Genomic DNA, 15190 nt, shown 5'->3' with positions numbered 1-15190 from the left:
TAGCATGCCATGCACACGCTAGCCCATCGTGCAAACACACACGCACACGCTAGCCCATCGTGCAAACACACGCACACGCTAGCCCATCGTGCAAACACACACGCACACGCAAGCCCATCGTGCAAACACACACGCAAGCCCATCATGCAAACACACACGCACACGCTAGCCCATCATGCAAACACATGCACACGGTAGCCCATCGTGCAAACACACACGCACACGCTAGCCCATCGTGCAAACGCACACGCTAGCCCATCGTGCAAACACACACGCACACGCTAGCCCATCGTGCAAACGCACACGCTAGCCCATCGTGCAAACACACACGCACACGCTAGCCCATCGTGCAAACACACACGCACACGCTAGCCCATCGTGCAAACACACACGCACACGCTAGCCCATCGTGCAAACGCACACGCTAGCCCATCGTGCAAACACACACACACGCACACGCTAGCCCATCGTGCAAACCTACACATGCAAACACACACACACAAGCTCACTCTGCAGCCCCCGCATCCCCGCCGTGCAAACCAGCACCCACCCAAGTCCCGCCCCTCACACACCTGAACTCGTCTGGAGCGCCCGAGGCAAAGCGTCTGTGTCTGTCTGTAACTAACCCCTCTCCCTGCCCCCTCTCCCTGGTGCAGGGCTGGGCGGCTTTTCTCGCCTGGCCACTGCTCGGAGTCGAGTCTCTGGGATCAGACACTGCTGTGCTGCGCCCCCCCCCCACCCCACACTGACGCCTGCCGTGTGCTCCTCTCCAGGCTCTGCCCAGCAGTGATAACGCTTGAGTCCCTGGAATCCCACCCTCAAGCCCACGGGAGGTGCCCTGGACTCCATCTGCCCAGCCAGCTCCGTTGCCTGGGCCCACCAGCGCATGCCAGGCGAGCTTCCCAGCTGGGCTGGGTCCTTGTTCCACCCTCACCCGGCCTGTCCCACTGTCTGCTTCTGCTGGGAGCCACACGCTCCCTTCAGCCTAGGAGTGGGCTCCCAAGAGCTGGCATGGTGGGCATGGGCACACCATGAGATGGGCACCTGAGGGGGAGTGGTACAGCCAGAGAGGGGTGGCCCCCGCCCGTGAGGGTGCTCCTAGGGCCAGGGCAGTCGGAGGAGGGGGCAGACAGACACACCAGAACATGCCAGCAGGTGGGCTCTGCAGGAATGGGCAGGGCGTGTGCTGAGATGGGCCTCGCAGGGGTGGAGGCTCCTGGGGCTGGGGGCAGAAGGGGAAGGGGTCAGAGATGGGCACAGCGGGAGGCGGGCCCTCCCTAATGCCTCCTGAATGCACTGCTAATCCAACACGTAGTCCAGACTTGCCCCTAGCTGCCCCTCGGTGGCGCTCCCTCCCAGACCCCTCTGCAGCCCCCCTGCCTGCTTCCATCAGGGCACTGCCCAGCCTCTCGCCCGGGGAGAGTCAGGCCAATGCGGGGCTCCCCTGCTGCACCCCATCCCTTCTCCTCTGTTGTGTTTTTGGGGTAATTTATTTTTGCAAAATAAAATATGTCGCTGTGTTTTTAATTTAAGCCTTTCTCCCCCAGTTTGGCCAAGTGCCTGAGCCTGGACCATGCCTGGCATGTCCAGGGCCCTAGCTCTCTGCCAGCCACTTCTGGGCTGTTTAACTGCTGCTCTGCAGGGAAAGGAAGAATTCTGCGTCCACTGGAGCCCAGAATGTCAGTAATGAGCCAGCATCCAGCCAGGGCAAGCACCAGCTCCGGCCTTTACATCTGCAATGATCCCAGGGGGGTAGGGACCTTGCTCCTGCACCCCCAACCCCACATCCCTTCCCATGGAGCCAATGCGTTCTCTGCTCTCAGATACCCGGGGAAGCACCTTTCCACACAGCACTGGGGCCTTACCCAGGAACGCCCTGGCCAGCTCCTGCGTTTACAGATGCTCCCTGGGGAGCTTTAAGGCCCTCCACGCAAAGTGGGCATAGGTCTTAAAGCCTCATGCATCGGTGCTGTATGTGCCTCCCCCCCCCGACCCCAGCCAGCATCTCCCCGCCACTCAGGGCTCCTGCCTCACCATCACTCTACAGGAGCCCCTGGCTCCAGGGCCATTCCGTGCCAGCCTCATCTCAGGGCTCCAGGGCGTGTCACCCACTGAGTCACAGCAGCAGGGTGGCAAGGAAGTAGGCAAGCCCCGCCCAGCTATCACCGGAACCAGGGGCTGAGGCCTCCTGACTCATGACACTGATGGCTCTCTGTTTGCAAAGCAGCGTTCCAACAGGCTCCCAGCCCGACCCGCTCTGGAAGGAGCGAAGGAGCGGGAGAGGCAGAAAGGGAAGCACTGGCTGGGGTAGAGCTCGGCAGAAGCCAGCGCTCTGGCCCCACTCCCTTATCTGGAGCTGTTTCCCGAAACAGGCGGCTTTATCTCCAGGAAAGGAGCTGGAAAGCCCCGGTCACAATTAACAGTGGCGGAAGGACTCGCTCCTTCCCCGCCAGCACACTCAACTCTCACCCCTAGACCCAAAGCGCTTGCCAAAGGGCAGCTCTGTCCCAGGACGACAAACCAACACGGGAACAGGCTGTGAAATCATGGCTAAGCGGGGTCTGCATCGCAGAGGTGGGGCCTGGTCGTCCCCGGTGGATTTTTTGAGGCATGTGCTGTGGCCTTGACAGGCCTAGAGGCTTTGTGCTACCAACAGCGTCTATTGTTTGCCTTCCACCCGGGACAGCTGGAGGATTCCAACCCCGAGTGTGAGAACGCATCAAGAAAGAACTAACGTCAAGTCGCCATGAGAAAGAGCGGGATGTGTGTCTGAAGTCTGGGACTCAAAGGCTGCTGAACAACTGCGCTTGGCTACTTGAGGCTGCAGGGTGCAGGAAGCAATAAGTGTTGACATTTCATAGCTCCAGCCACTCCAGAGATGGCTAACCAGGCTGCTGAAATGCGGCTGCTTCTGGGATGCTGTTGAGAGCGGATTCAGAGCATGGTGCTGGGCACTAGCAGGAAATGGGTCCTGAGGGTGAGATCTAGCAAGGTGTGGAATAGCCTCGGAAGGGATGGGCTGGCCCATGGCCCTGGGGAATACACGGCAAAGGGAACCATCCTGTCCAGGGCAGGAGGATGCGGTAGCTGGGATCTGTTAGGCTTCCCATTGCAAAGCAGCCTGGGGCACTGGGGTTGTGAGTGTCCGGCAGAGAAAGCCCTTGAAACAATGTGGCCAGCTCTCGTGATCTTAACCTGAGTCTCACAATACCAGGTGCTTTCCTTGAAGCCCCAGTTCTTGGAGTCAGGTGATTTCATCAGACTCTGAGCTTGCATTTAAATCCCTTGCACGTTTCTCGCCTGCCAGGCTGCCCAGAAAGCTTGAAAAGGTGACACCCAGAGACTCAACAGCCAGGAGGCAAAGAAACCCAGCCCCACGTTGTGAATTAAAAAAAAAATCTTGTGATCTTTAAACTAATCTGAGATGGGGGGGAGGGAGTGATAAAGCCTGGGGATGTGTGATAATGCACAGCCACGCCCACCTGCTCACAGGTACACACGTGAAGGCTCATGAGTGCATATACAAACACGCCTGTGCACGCCCCCACACACAGATGTGCATGTATGCACACACATATACACGTGCGCGCACAGGTATCGCCCCCTCCCACCCCTTCTTTCTCGGGCTCCGGCTGCAGCTTGAAATAATTCCCACTCCAGATCCCAGAGATGGCACCCAGGGCTGAGCGCAGGCTCCTGATGGCAGGTCGCCTGGCCACGAACCTGTGAGTGAAGCAGAAGATTTTATGCCGGGCTGTGTATTTTGAGGCCTCCATGGAACATCCACCAGCATTTCTGGGGGCCTCGCGTCCCCATGGAAAACACCCAGCCGGCCCGAGGACACCTCACAGCTGGAGTGGGGTGCCCCCTGCGGGCTGTTTGGAATCTGACCGGCACCACAAGGACCACAGAGTTGGGCTCGGTCTGGGGGGCTCCGGGGCTGGAGCAATGTGTGTCTGACAGACTCCAGGCACGGGGGTTTCATCTTTCCGTCCTTCTCCCATGTGAACCCTCCACCACCAGCAGAATCAAAGAGGAAACGAGACGGCGTTGTCCAGTCTCCCCAGGACTCACAGATGGTGTAAGGAGCAAATCCACTTGTGACAATATTTGCAGCGAGCATGCGCCATCCCAGGAGCTCAGCCATTAACGCAGCCCCACAGTCCCTCTGGGGGGGTAGACTGACCCTGCTTTCCACATGGGGAAACTGAGGCACAGAGTGGGGAAGTGACTTGGCCACAGCAATACAGTGAGTCCGTGACAGAGCTGGGGACAGAACTCAGAGTCCTGACTCACCGTCGCCAACTACTAGCCCCTTATGTCTTAATTTCTGGTTTAGGTCAGAAGTAAAATGACTTTGTCGGGTCGTTACCCAGCCCAGCATGGACATTTGATCGTAGCAGGGGAAACACCCCAGCAATTGGCATGGCCGGCAGCTGCTGCTGACGAACCCCAGGACTGGAGTGGGGGGTAGGGGTGGGACTGAGGGGCAGCGGCAGAACTGCAGGGAGGGCTCCACACTGGAATAGGTCCCCGGGGGTCAGGATCGAGGGGCGTTGGCAGGGCTGTGGGGGTGACCCAAAGCTGGAATAGCTGCAGGGCCTGTGGGTCAGGGTCGAGGGGCGTTGGCAGGGCTGTGGGGGGTGACCCAAGGCTGGAATAGCTGCAGGGCCTGTGGGTCAGGATCGAGGGGCGTTGGCAGGTCTGTGGGGGGTGACCCAAGGCTGGAATAGCTGCAGGGCCTGTGGGTCAGGATCGAGGGGCGTTGGCAGGGCTGTGGGGGGTGACCCAAGCCTGGCATAGCTGCAGGGCCTGTGGGTCAGGATCGAGGGGCGTTGGCAGGGCTGTGGGGGGTGACCCAAGCCTGGCATAGCTGCAGGGCCTGTGGGTCAGGATCGAGGGGCGTTGGCAGGGCTGTGGGGGGTGACCCAAGCCTGGCATAGCTGCAGGGCCTGTGGGTCAGGATCGAGGGGCGTTGGCAGGTCTGTGGGGGGTGACCCAAGGCTGGAATAGCTGCAGGGCCTGCGGGTCAGGGGCGTTGGCAGGGCTGTGGGGGGTGACCCAAGGCTGGAATAGCTGCAGGGCCTGCGGGTCAGGGTCGAGGGGCGTTGGCAGGGCTGTGGGGGGTGACCCAAGCCTGGAATAGCTGCAGGGCCTGCGGGTCAGGGTCGAGGGGCATTGGCAGGGCGAGGGAACTGGAATAGCGCTGGAAGCCGCGGGCCAGGAACGAGAGACCTCCTGAGACCTGTGTGGGTGAAGTTTGTAAGCACCTGCCTACCTAGTGCCCCAGCCAGTGCTATTAAACCCTCACGTTCCGGAGCCTTAGCATGCACCCGTTAGAAAGCTGGGGTACGTTATTCGTTTCGGGCTTGAATGCTTGAGTCTCCGGCTCTGTGTGTTAGAATGATTTTTTTTTTTTTTTTTTTTAAAGCTCCCGTCCCTTTAAATGCACCCAGATTACCTGCAAACCCAGCTGGGCTGTGTTACTAACCAGCCCTGCCAATAAAACAGTGCCCTGGGGGCTTTTATTCTATGACCCTTCTTCCTGATGTGCTGTGGTCTCTAGGCCAGGTGAGTGTTACCAGTTCTGGGCTGGGCCTTTTCAGGCCTCAGAGAGACTTGAACAAAATCCCGGTTCTCCTGGAACCAGGACCCCCCGTTTGTTGTAACGGGCAGCTGGTTTTCTGAAGCGCCCATTGCTGTATTGCCTGGTGCCAGTTACAGGAAGAGGTGTTGGTCTCTTTATTTGAGCAGACAAGGCTCCCCCCAGTCTCTGGGCTATGCTTACACCCTGAGGATGACCCGAGCTAGGGAGAGGAGGTGGCTTGATGGGGATCCCTCCTGTGTTGCACCATGATGTCCCCCTGGCCCTGCTCCTGAGGCCTGGCTCCCTGCCCCCTGTGCAGGGGGTTCACGCCTGGGCCAAGCGGCTGCTTTGAACTTGCGGCGATCCCTGCACCTGGGGCAGGTGGATGGCAAGTCAAAGCCCTGGTCATGCCCATGGGGGATGCTGGAGCAGATGTGGCTGCTAGGGAGGGCCAGGTACTAAAGTAACTGTACTGTTCATCTCAGCTGGCGCTGGGGCTGTGTGACCCCTTCTGTCTGGGGCAGGCCTGGCAGTGACAGGGCAGCCATGACGCCTCTGCCTCGCCATCACCGGAGCCGTGGGCCCCCCCTGCCTGGGAGCGAGCCTGCCCCTGGCCAGAAGGCGATTTGGGCTGTGTTCATTCAGTGGCCTCTCGGCTGCGGCTCCCAGCCAGGGCCCTGGCTATAGCCGTGTCCGCGCCGCCTGGCTGGCGGCTCTCTCCTGCCCGGCTTGGGTTGGGGCTGTTGTAGAGTGGGGGAGGGACCGATTTCACTTCCTCTGGGGGTCCTGGCCCCTTTCTCCCCCTAAATGGCTCCAAAGGCACTTGCTAGGTGCCCTGCTGGCTGGGCCTGCTCCTCTCCAAGCGCCTCTGTCTCTGGGGGTGACTCACTCTCCCACCCCCCCAAGCTCTGCTGCCCGCCCTGGGCGCAGCTAAGGCCTTGATCCCTCGGGCGAGTCGCTCGTGAGGGCCTTTCTATGGAGGGGAATAGAGGGGTGTTTCCCCCAAAAGCGTTAGCCTCACGTAGGGGGGGAATTCCCACCCCCCGACATCCCTGGAGCCAGTTTAACAATTCACTGCGTGTGCTGGGGGTTGCACTTTCCTCTGAAGCATCTGGTTCTGGCCGCTGTCGGAGATGGGTCCCAGGTCTGATCCGGTCTGGCAGCTCCAACGCTGAGGGTCAGTCGCTGTTTGCGATGCGCTTTGAGATCCCCGGGGCGCTGATGCTGGAGAAGGGGCTGAGCCTTCTTGAGTCTCTTACTGCTGACCGCTAACCACGCAGGGTGGGTTGTTTGAAGGCTCTGGGTGGTTCTGTCTCCTCCACCGTCCCCAGCTGCCCGTCCGCACCATGATGCTGCGCTCGGGTAAGATCACGCCCCGGGTGAAGAAGCCCTTCAGCCCCAGAGAGACCAGTAGCGATGTGGAGGATCTGGGACCCCCAGTTCGGAAGGCGAGTGCCCCCAGAGGGGGGAAGAGCCAGGGGAGAGGCTGGCGAGAGGATGGCCCTACAGGTGAGGGGGCTCAGGCTGGGGAGGGTGGTGTCCCAGAGCGCTCCCCCCGTCCCCCATTGGCATTGTGTGCCCAGCACCTTGCAGAGCTGATGCCTTGTGCTGACTCTTCTGTGGGTCCCCCCTCCCCATTCCACCTCCTACGGACTGTAACCGCCTGCCCCCTTTGCCTCCCGCAGAGCCCGTGTCCCTGCTGACGGGAAGGGCCCTGAAGGTGCATTTCGAACCGTGCCCATCCAGCCCAGCAAGCAAGGCGGCTTCCCTCCAGGGCCCACCCCTGGGTGTCGTCTGCTTCTCTCCCCTGGGCACGGAGGGTAAGTGGGGCTGGCTGAATTGCTGGGCCCCTGATGACCAGGCGCTTCCGTGCCCTGCCTCGGGGCTGGGTGTGAGGCCGGCTGCCCCCAGCGAGGGTGCTTGGGCACTGCCTGCCCTCCAGGAGCCCTCCGGCAGCAGCTGAGTGTGGGGAGGTCCAGGGTTCGGTCTGGGGGGTCACTGTCGGCGACTCTGGGGATTGTGTTTGTGCTGCATGGACATCAACTGGACTGGGTCCCCTCAGCCCCAGCCTGCAGGCTCTGGGTGCTGCCCCATTGGTTGCCCCAAAGTCCTAGGTTGTCCCCATTGAAACTTAGGGCCATCTTGAAGCCAGGCTTTTGTCCCTACAGAGCCAGAGAGCCCTCGGGGGCAGAGAGGGAAGCCCGGGGCTCAGCCTACGGGTGGAGTTGTGTACTTCGGGAACCTCCCATCGGATGAGCCAGAGGAAACCAGTATCTTGAGCCCGTGAGTACGGCGCTCCCTGGGATGCGGGGGGTGGCTGTACCCCTGAAGCTCCAATCCCCTTTCTCTGCTTCCCCACCCATCCAGCTTCATCCACAAGGCACTGCCCCCCAGGTCCAGCCAGAAGCCCCCCAGGAAAGAAACTCCCATCAAGACCCGCAGCACCCCTGAGAGCACGCTGGTCCTGGAGCTGGTGAGCTAGGGGGTGTCTGTGCAGGGATCAGGCCCGTCCTAAAGGAGCCAAATCCCCACCGTGGGCCTGGCGCCACCGTACAGTGCATCGTGGCTGCTGTGCCAGCTCGAGGTGCTGCTGGGGTGGGGGCCTCGCGTGTGGGGAGGGCGCTAAAAGCAGCTCCGCACTCCCTGCTTGTAGGAGGGGACCCTGGTCTGCTGCTCCCTGACCTCCAGCCGGGACGCCGACTGCACCTTCCTCACAGACTTCCAGGGGGATGCTTATCGGGTTAGTGCCTGGCAGGGGCTGCTGAGCAGCCTGGGGTGTGATTGGGGCAAGGTGTGGGGGGGGGGGAGCTGGGGGGGGGCTCCTTGCCCTTGGAGGTGGCAGCAAGGAAAGAAGTGGGGAGATCGGCCCTGCCCCCGATCCGCCCACTAGATGGGGCTCGAGAGCCGTGTTCACCTGGCCTCCCTGCCTCGGTCCTTTCCCGCAGCCCTCCCGTGCCAATCGGGCTCCGGGGCCCTCCCCAGCCGGTGGGCAGTGCGGGGAGAGCAGTCCCTTCCCGTCTGCAGTTGCAGTAGCTAAAATCCAAACCGCAAGCACCACTGATCCTCCTGCTTCAGGGCACAAGCCAAGCCTGCATGGGGGTCAGGAAGGAGTGGGCTTACCCTGCACGCCAAGGGACTGGGCCATCCCCCGGAGCCAGCGGCTCCTGGGGACCAGATCCGCAGCTCGATGGGCCTTTGAGCTGACTTGCTGCCCCCTCTGTCTCTGGTGCTGAATGAGAAGCCCTTGCTGGAGGGGTTTTTTGTTTTGTTTGGGTGGGGCGGGGGTTGCGGTGCAGGGGTTGGAGGCTGGACCCATTAATACAGATCCCTGCTTCCTGCCCCCTGGTTTCCTTGAGGTTTACATGAAGCTGCGCCCCCACGTGCAGGAGTTCCTGGAAACTCTCTCCAAAGCCTATGAGGTACCTGCTGGGCCCCTGGCCTCCCTCTCCCACAGCCAGGGCACTGCACGGATGTGCTGGGGGTGGGGACACTGCACCACGCCAGGAGGTGTAAGGGAGTAACGATGCTCGCTGTGTGGGAGGAAGGGATGTGCTGGGACATCTGCGATAGGGAGAGGACCCAGCTGCAGAATCCAGATCCAAAGCCAGGCTTGAATTTGGAGGTCCGTGGGCTTGTCTGGGTGGGTGGTGAGGGGAGGCCAGCTGGGGGCTCCTCTCTGGACTGAAGAGATCTCTGGAATCACTGGGTCCCAGGGTCAACCCCCTCTCTGCCACTGACTCCCTGTGTGACCACATCCGTTCATCTCCCTGTTCCTCCGGCTCCGCATTGGTCACAGCCGGTGATGCTCCTGGGAGAGGAGGGTTGTGGATATGGGGGTGGGGGGTGAGTGGGGCTAACGCCATTTGTGTCTGGGAGCTGCTCAGACACGACCATGGGGGAGCTGCTCCCAAGCCCTGCTTGCATGCTCTTCCCCCAGATCTTTATATTCACTACTGCAAAGCAGGACTACACAGAGAAGATCCTGGATGTCCTGGACCCTCAGAAGAAGCTGATCAGGTGACTGTCCCAGGCAAGAGGTGCAGGTCTCCTCCCTGCCCCCGCTCAGACTCTTATCCTGCCCTGGCCTCTCCCCCCCCAGGCACCGCCTCTATCAGCAGGACTGTCTCTGCCTGCAGGGTTACTACGTGAAGGACCTTTCCATCCTGGAGAGAGACCTGGCCAGGACAGTGGCCCTGGATGATTCCCTCCAAGGGTTCCCTTACCAGGTAACTGGGGGGTGTTGGATGCAGCTAGCATGGCTCTGCCTGCACAGGCTGGGGGTGAGCTCTCCGAAGGCAGTGTGACCCTCTGCCTGCTCACCCCCATCTGGTGCCATGCAGCGGGTCAGAGGTCTCTTTCCCCAGCTCCCCACCTCCTTTGGGGAGAGGGGAGTCGTGTGTTACGGGGCATAGGTGAGACGTGCTTCCCGTCAAAAGCATAAGAGGGTCATTTGAGCCCCTTTCATCCCCAAGGTTCCTATGGTGCTTTGCAAACAGTCGCACTCCCCTGCTGCTGGAATGCAGCTGCTTCTGGGGTGTGATGCAGCAGCTAAACAATACCCAGCAAGGCTAGGCTGCTGAAGGTAAGACTTGCCCCATGTATGATTGCCCCAGCGTCCTGGCTGGATTCTACACTCTGCCTCTCTGGCTTTCTCCTGAAAGCAAGTGCCACCCCAAGTGCCAGGGGCATTAGAGACCACAAGAGGTTGGGTCCTTTAGTCTCATCCTAAAGACCAGGGTCTCCCATGCTTGATCCTAACCCTGCACCCTTCCCTGCTGAAGTCCTGCTGGGGGTGTTTGCCTGTATATGCCATGCCTGACCATCAGTGGGGATAAACACAAGAGGAAGCAGGATTTTGGAGAGGGGTTCCCACCCACTCTAGCTCTGCAGAGTATGAGGAGTCCAGAGAAGTCGATAGCAAGAGGCCAGTGTGGCTCCATCAGAAGCTCTTTAATAACCTGAAAACCAAAAAGGAATCCTACAAAGAGTGGAAAAGTGGATGAATGGTTGAAGAGGTGTCCAGACAAATCACACATGTGGGGATGAAGTGCAAAAGGCTAATTCCCAAACTGCATTATGCCTCGCAAGGGACATATGCGGTTCTATAAAAGACAAAGGAAAGCACAGCCCACTTAGTGGGGAGGCAGAGCTAATAAGGGATGACCTCAAGAAGCTGGAGGTGTTTGTTTAATGCCTGTTTTGTTCCTTTCTTGGCTAGAAAGGTGAGTTGTGATCAGATGGTTAACGCTATGCAATTAACAAACCAACAACAAAGGGGAAGGAATACAAGTCACATGGGGAAAGAGCAGGCTAAAGAATAGGTAGCTACATTCACGTTGGCAGGGCCTGACAAAATTCACTCTAGGTTCCTTAAAGAACCAGCTGAAGCAATCTGAGACGTGTTAGCAATTCTCTCTGGGGACTCCTGGAGGATGGGCAAGATCTTGGAGGACTGGTGTACAAAGAGGACCAAAGAAGTTCTAGACCACTCCGCCTCACTTCACTCCCCAGAAAGATACCGCAACCAAATTCTAACCACTCCGTTTGTGAGCACATGGAGGATAATAGCCAGCCTGGATCTGTCCAGAACAAATCCTGCCAAACCAACCTACTGTTCTCCTTTAACCCCATTTGGGGTTACGGCCTAGTGGGTGGGGGGGGGTGCGTCTTTTTAAAAAAGGCTTTTGACCATCTCACCTGAAACTCTCAAACCCGGGAAATGCAATTGAGAGGAAATTGCTAATGGTTGGGGTGCAACTGATACCCGAGTTGTTATCAATGACTCACTGCCCAAGGGGGAGGGTGTATCTAATGGGTCCTGCAAGGCTTCAAAGGGCAATGGTGGAATCCCCATCAGTGCAGGTTTAACTGGTTAGACAAACACCCCTTGGGGATGGTTTAGGTTGACTTTGTCCCCCCTCAGTGCAGGGGGGTTAGACTTGACCTCTTGAAGGGAGGGATAGCTCAGTGGTTTGAGCATTGGCCCGCTAAACCCAGGATTGTGAGTTTAATCCTTCAGGGGGCCATTTAGGGATCTGGGGCCAAAATTGGGGATTGGCCCTGCTTTGAGCAGGGGGTTGGACTAGATACCTCCTGAGGTCCCTTCCAACCCTGATATTATATGATTGAGGTTCCTTCTAGCCCTGCACCTCTAGGAGTCTACACTTTCTCCCCACTCTTGCCCCTGGATTTCTAACCTCTCCACATTCCCCTGGCTAACTGCTGGCTGGCGGGGCTGCCTGGTTCTTGCACAGCCAACACTCCTTCCCTTTCTGCAGATTTCCAACTGGATCCCGATCCCCGGCTGGCTGGGGGACCGCCAGGACGAGGAGTTGCTACGCATTCTCCCACTGCTGGGGAAGCTTAGCCAAGTGGTAAGGAGACCAGCACGCTGAGCCAGCTCGGTCACTATCCCCCTAACCTGGCTGACCAAGGGGCTGGATGGGATCTCGCCCGTTCTTGCCTTTCATGGGCATTGCCCCTCCTCAGGGCTCAGATGTGCCCTGTTTCTATGGAGACAGGCCCCGAGCTGAGCAGTGACATGGTTCCTAGTGCCACTCCACAGTGCTAATCTAGGGTTATTGATCTGTCAGTAAAGTGGCCGGATCAGCTCCTCTTACCCTCAGGAGTCAGTGGTGCTGATCATCTGTTTAGGAAATAATGCCCCTGTAACACAATGGCAGAACATGCCACATCTTCCCCCCCCCCCCCCCAACAGGGGCTGCTCCACTGAAGGAAAAGAGCCTGTTGGCAGAGTTACTTGAGCAGTAGTGGGAGGTCTGTGTTGCAGTGCTGGAGGTCCCAGTCTCCGACTCCCCTGCCATGTGGGGGATCCTTGTGAGTGTTGCACACCCCACCTGCTGTGCCCCACTTGTGATGAAAGAGGGGCTGGGGCTGAGCCCCGGCCCAAACGAAGCACTGCCCACCTGAGCTGTCCCCTTTGAAATCCCTCTCCCATAGGGTGATGTCCGCACTGAAATCCGGAGGAAATACCGTCTCTGCAAGCTACTGGCTGTAGACTGATGTCTGCCCAGGGACTAAGTGTAGAGGGGAAAAGCCTTCCTAGAAGTCTGTCCTGATGGGCTGCTCTCAAAGGTCCCAGGCACAAAGCTTGCGGCAAGGCAAACGTTCACTCTTCTCCTACCTACTCTCTCCTTCACATACACCCCGCTGGGAAAACTGAGCTTGGCAACCTAATGTGAGCACAGAGGGCAGCTTTCTAAAGGGGAAATCCAAGTCTGACCCCCAACTTTCAAGAGTTACAGTTCAGAAGTTACTAGTGCCTTTGAGTATCTCAGTTTTGGGGGGGTCCAACTTGAGAACCTCTTAAAGAGGGCTGGGTTGTTTTTTACCCATCCTCTGACAAATCAGGCCCCTTAAATCAGATGGGTACCTGGACTCATAAGTTTATTAAGAAAATCTTGGTGTGTATATTAACCCAAAAAAAGACTCTTCGAAAACTTCCCCTTTACTTAGTGCTCTTCAAACTAGGAGGAGACAAAGGAAGCTTCCCTCTGCAAAGCAACAACTTCCCTGCAGACCTTTGCAACCCAAGAATTGCAGCAAGGTCCCAGTGTTTGAGAACCTGAGTGAAACAGACTAGAAACAAAAGTTGAAACTGACCGGCCTCTGAGCTGAGAGAAATACAAATGGCTGAAGGTAAACTCCACTTAAATTCTGTTGTCATCTTTGTATTAAGCTGGGCTGTTTGTATTGGCTTTGAAACTGGTGTCCTTAGAACAGTTTTTAAAAAAACAACCTTTGAGACAATTTGTTCAGCCAGAGGACTGCATTTAAGGCTTGTTGTTCCAGAGTGGCTACAGTCTAGTATCTCTGAGTGTGTGCTGGGCCCAGGGCAATGGTCGCTGGCTTGTGCAGCTCTGCCCACTGCTAAGATTTCTCTAGTGGTGCATTCACACCTGCCTCTTGTCTTTGTAGCTCACCTCCTGAATTCTTCCAACTCAGCACTTCCTCCCCCTGCCTCAAAACAACTCAAGGCCTCCCTCTTCTCCCAGGGTGGGTCAGTGGAGAGCAAACCAGGCTCTCCCTGTAGCCACTCCAGGGGCTGATTGAGTGTGGGTGGGCCCTGATGGGAGAGGAATTTGCAGCCAGCCTTAGCTTTCAGTTTTCAATCTGTGTGCCCCTGTCTTGCCAACATGCCCCCCCTCCCCCCATGCTGGGAACTGAGCCTCTTGGGTTAGCAGGCTGGCACAGGCAACCCTGGGAGCTTGGCACTCTCTGATCACATAGTCTGGGTTCTGCAATGAGCCACGGGCACTTCAAAGCCATAACAGCAGCTAGTGCTGTGTTCAGCAAGGCCATCCCCAAGGCCAAGGAGCTGGGGTGGGTCAGCAGTTGACCATCCAACTCAGCTGGGCCAAGGAGCTCTTTCCAGGCCAAATATTGGTATTCTTCCCTCCCTGCCCCCCAGACACCTCCCTCATGATCATCCATGTGCAAGGCTGGTGTGTAACCCTTGTGCCTGGCTCTGCCAAGTCTGGGGTGGAGTTAGAGAGAGATTTTTGTGTGTTGGGCCCTCTCCATGTTTTTAAGGGCCGTGGGCTGAGATTCCCAGCTGGACTCTTATAATTTTGTTTTGAAAAGTTCATTATTTGTAACCTTGTTTGTTTAATAAAAAAAACCACCATCAACTACTCATCTCTGCTGTGCTGCTCCCCTCTCCTCCTACCCCTCCCCAGCTGCCTGCTTTACTGCAAATGGCCTGACACAGACTCAGTCCTAGTCGCCAGAACACATGCCAGAGGGAAACTCTCTTCACTGCTGGTGACAAAGGGCTGCTGGCTTGGAGGCAGCCCCAGCCATGTAAGGTTCTAGATCTGGGGTAGCCCCCAGAGGGTGGCAGTTGTACAGCAGGGACAAACTGCCCTGCTTCTGAGCCGGGGCGGCCAGACAAGAGAAGCCCCACCTGTCTCCCTTGGGTGTCTGCCCAGGTGCAGCCATAAGCTCCCTGGCTGCTGCTCACTGAATAGACACAAGTTTCCCCTATAGGTGCAGCCTTGGGCTGGAGCTATTCCCTCTCCAGCCCCCCGTGGGGTGCTCTGCCTGGGCTACATGAAGGTTCATGAGCCAGCCACACTGGGTCTCTGAGCTCAGGCAGGGGGTCATGCTGCTAGACCCAGGTTCAGTCCCCACAGCTAATGCCCCTGCCTCAGGCTGGGGGGTCTGGGAAGAGTGGGTTACTGAGCCAGCCTTTCCCTTCTGGAGGAGACTTGACTGTGACCTAGCTGCTTTCTCCAACCACTGGGAAATGGGGGGGGGTGCATCCTGTTCCAGGAGCTGAGGGGGGTCACAGCAGTGGGGTCAGGGTGTGTGTGTGTGGGGGGGGTGGGACCAGAAATCCCACCAGCCAGCCTCTTTCCTCCACATGCACAAGGGGCTGCAAACCCCAGTAGCCAGAGGCGGGAAGCCTGGGTCCGGTTCAGCAGCTGCCCAGCCTGGCCCTGTGGCCAATAGCAGCCTGGGTGCATAACCCTGCCTCTGCCACCCCTGTAGAATCCAGCCAGATCCCCTCACCAGCTTGTGTAACTCTATCCTCAGCGCCCCCCGCCCCGTGCCTTCTGCTGGGCTCTCAACACTGAGCAC

This window comes from Lepidochelys olivacea (genome assembly GCF_965140295.1).
Source record: "Lepidochelys olivacea isolate rLepOli2 genome assembly, chromosome: 25".
NCBI classification, from domain to species: domain Eukaryota; kingdom Metazoa; phylum Chordata; order Testudines; family Cheloniidae; genus Lepidochelys; species Lepidochelys olivacea.
Note: the sequence above shows the minus strand (reverse complement) of the source record.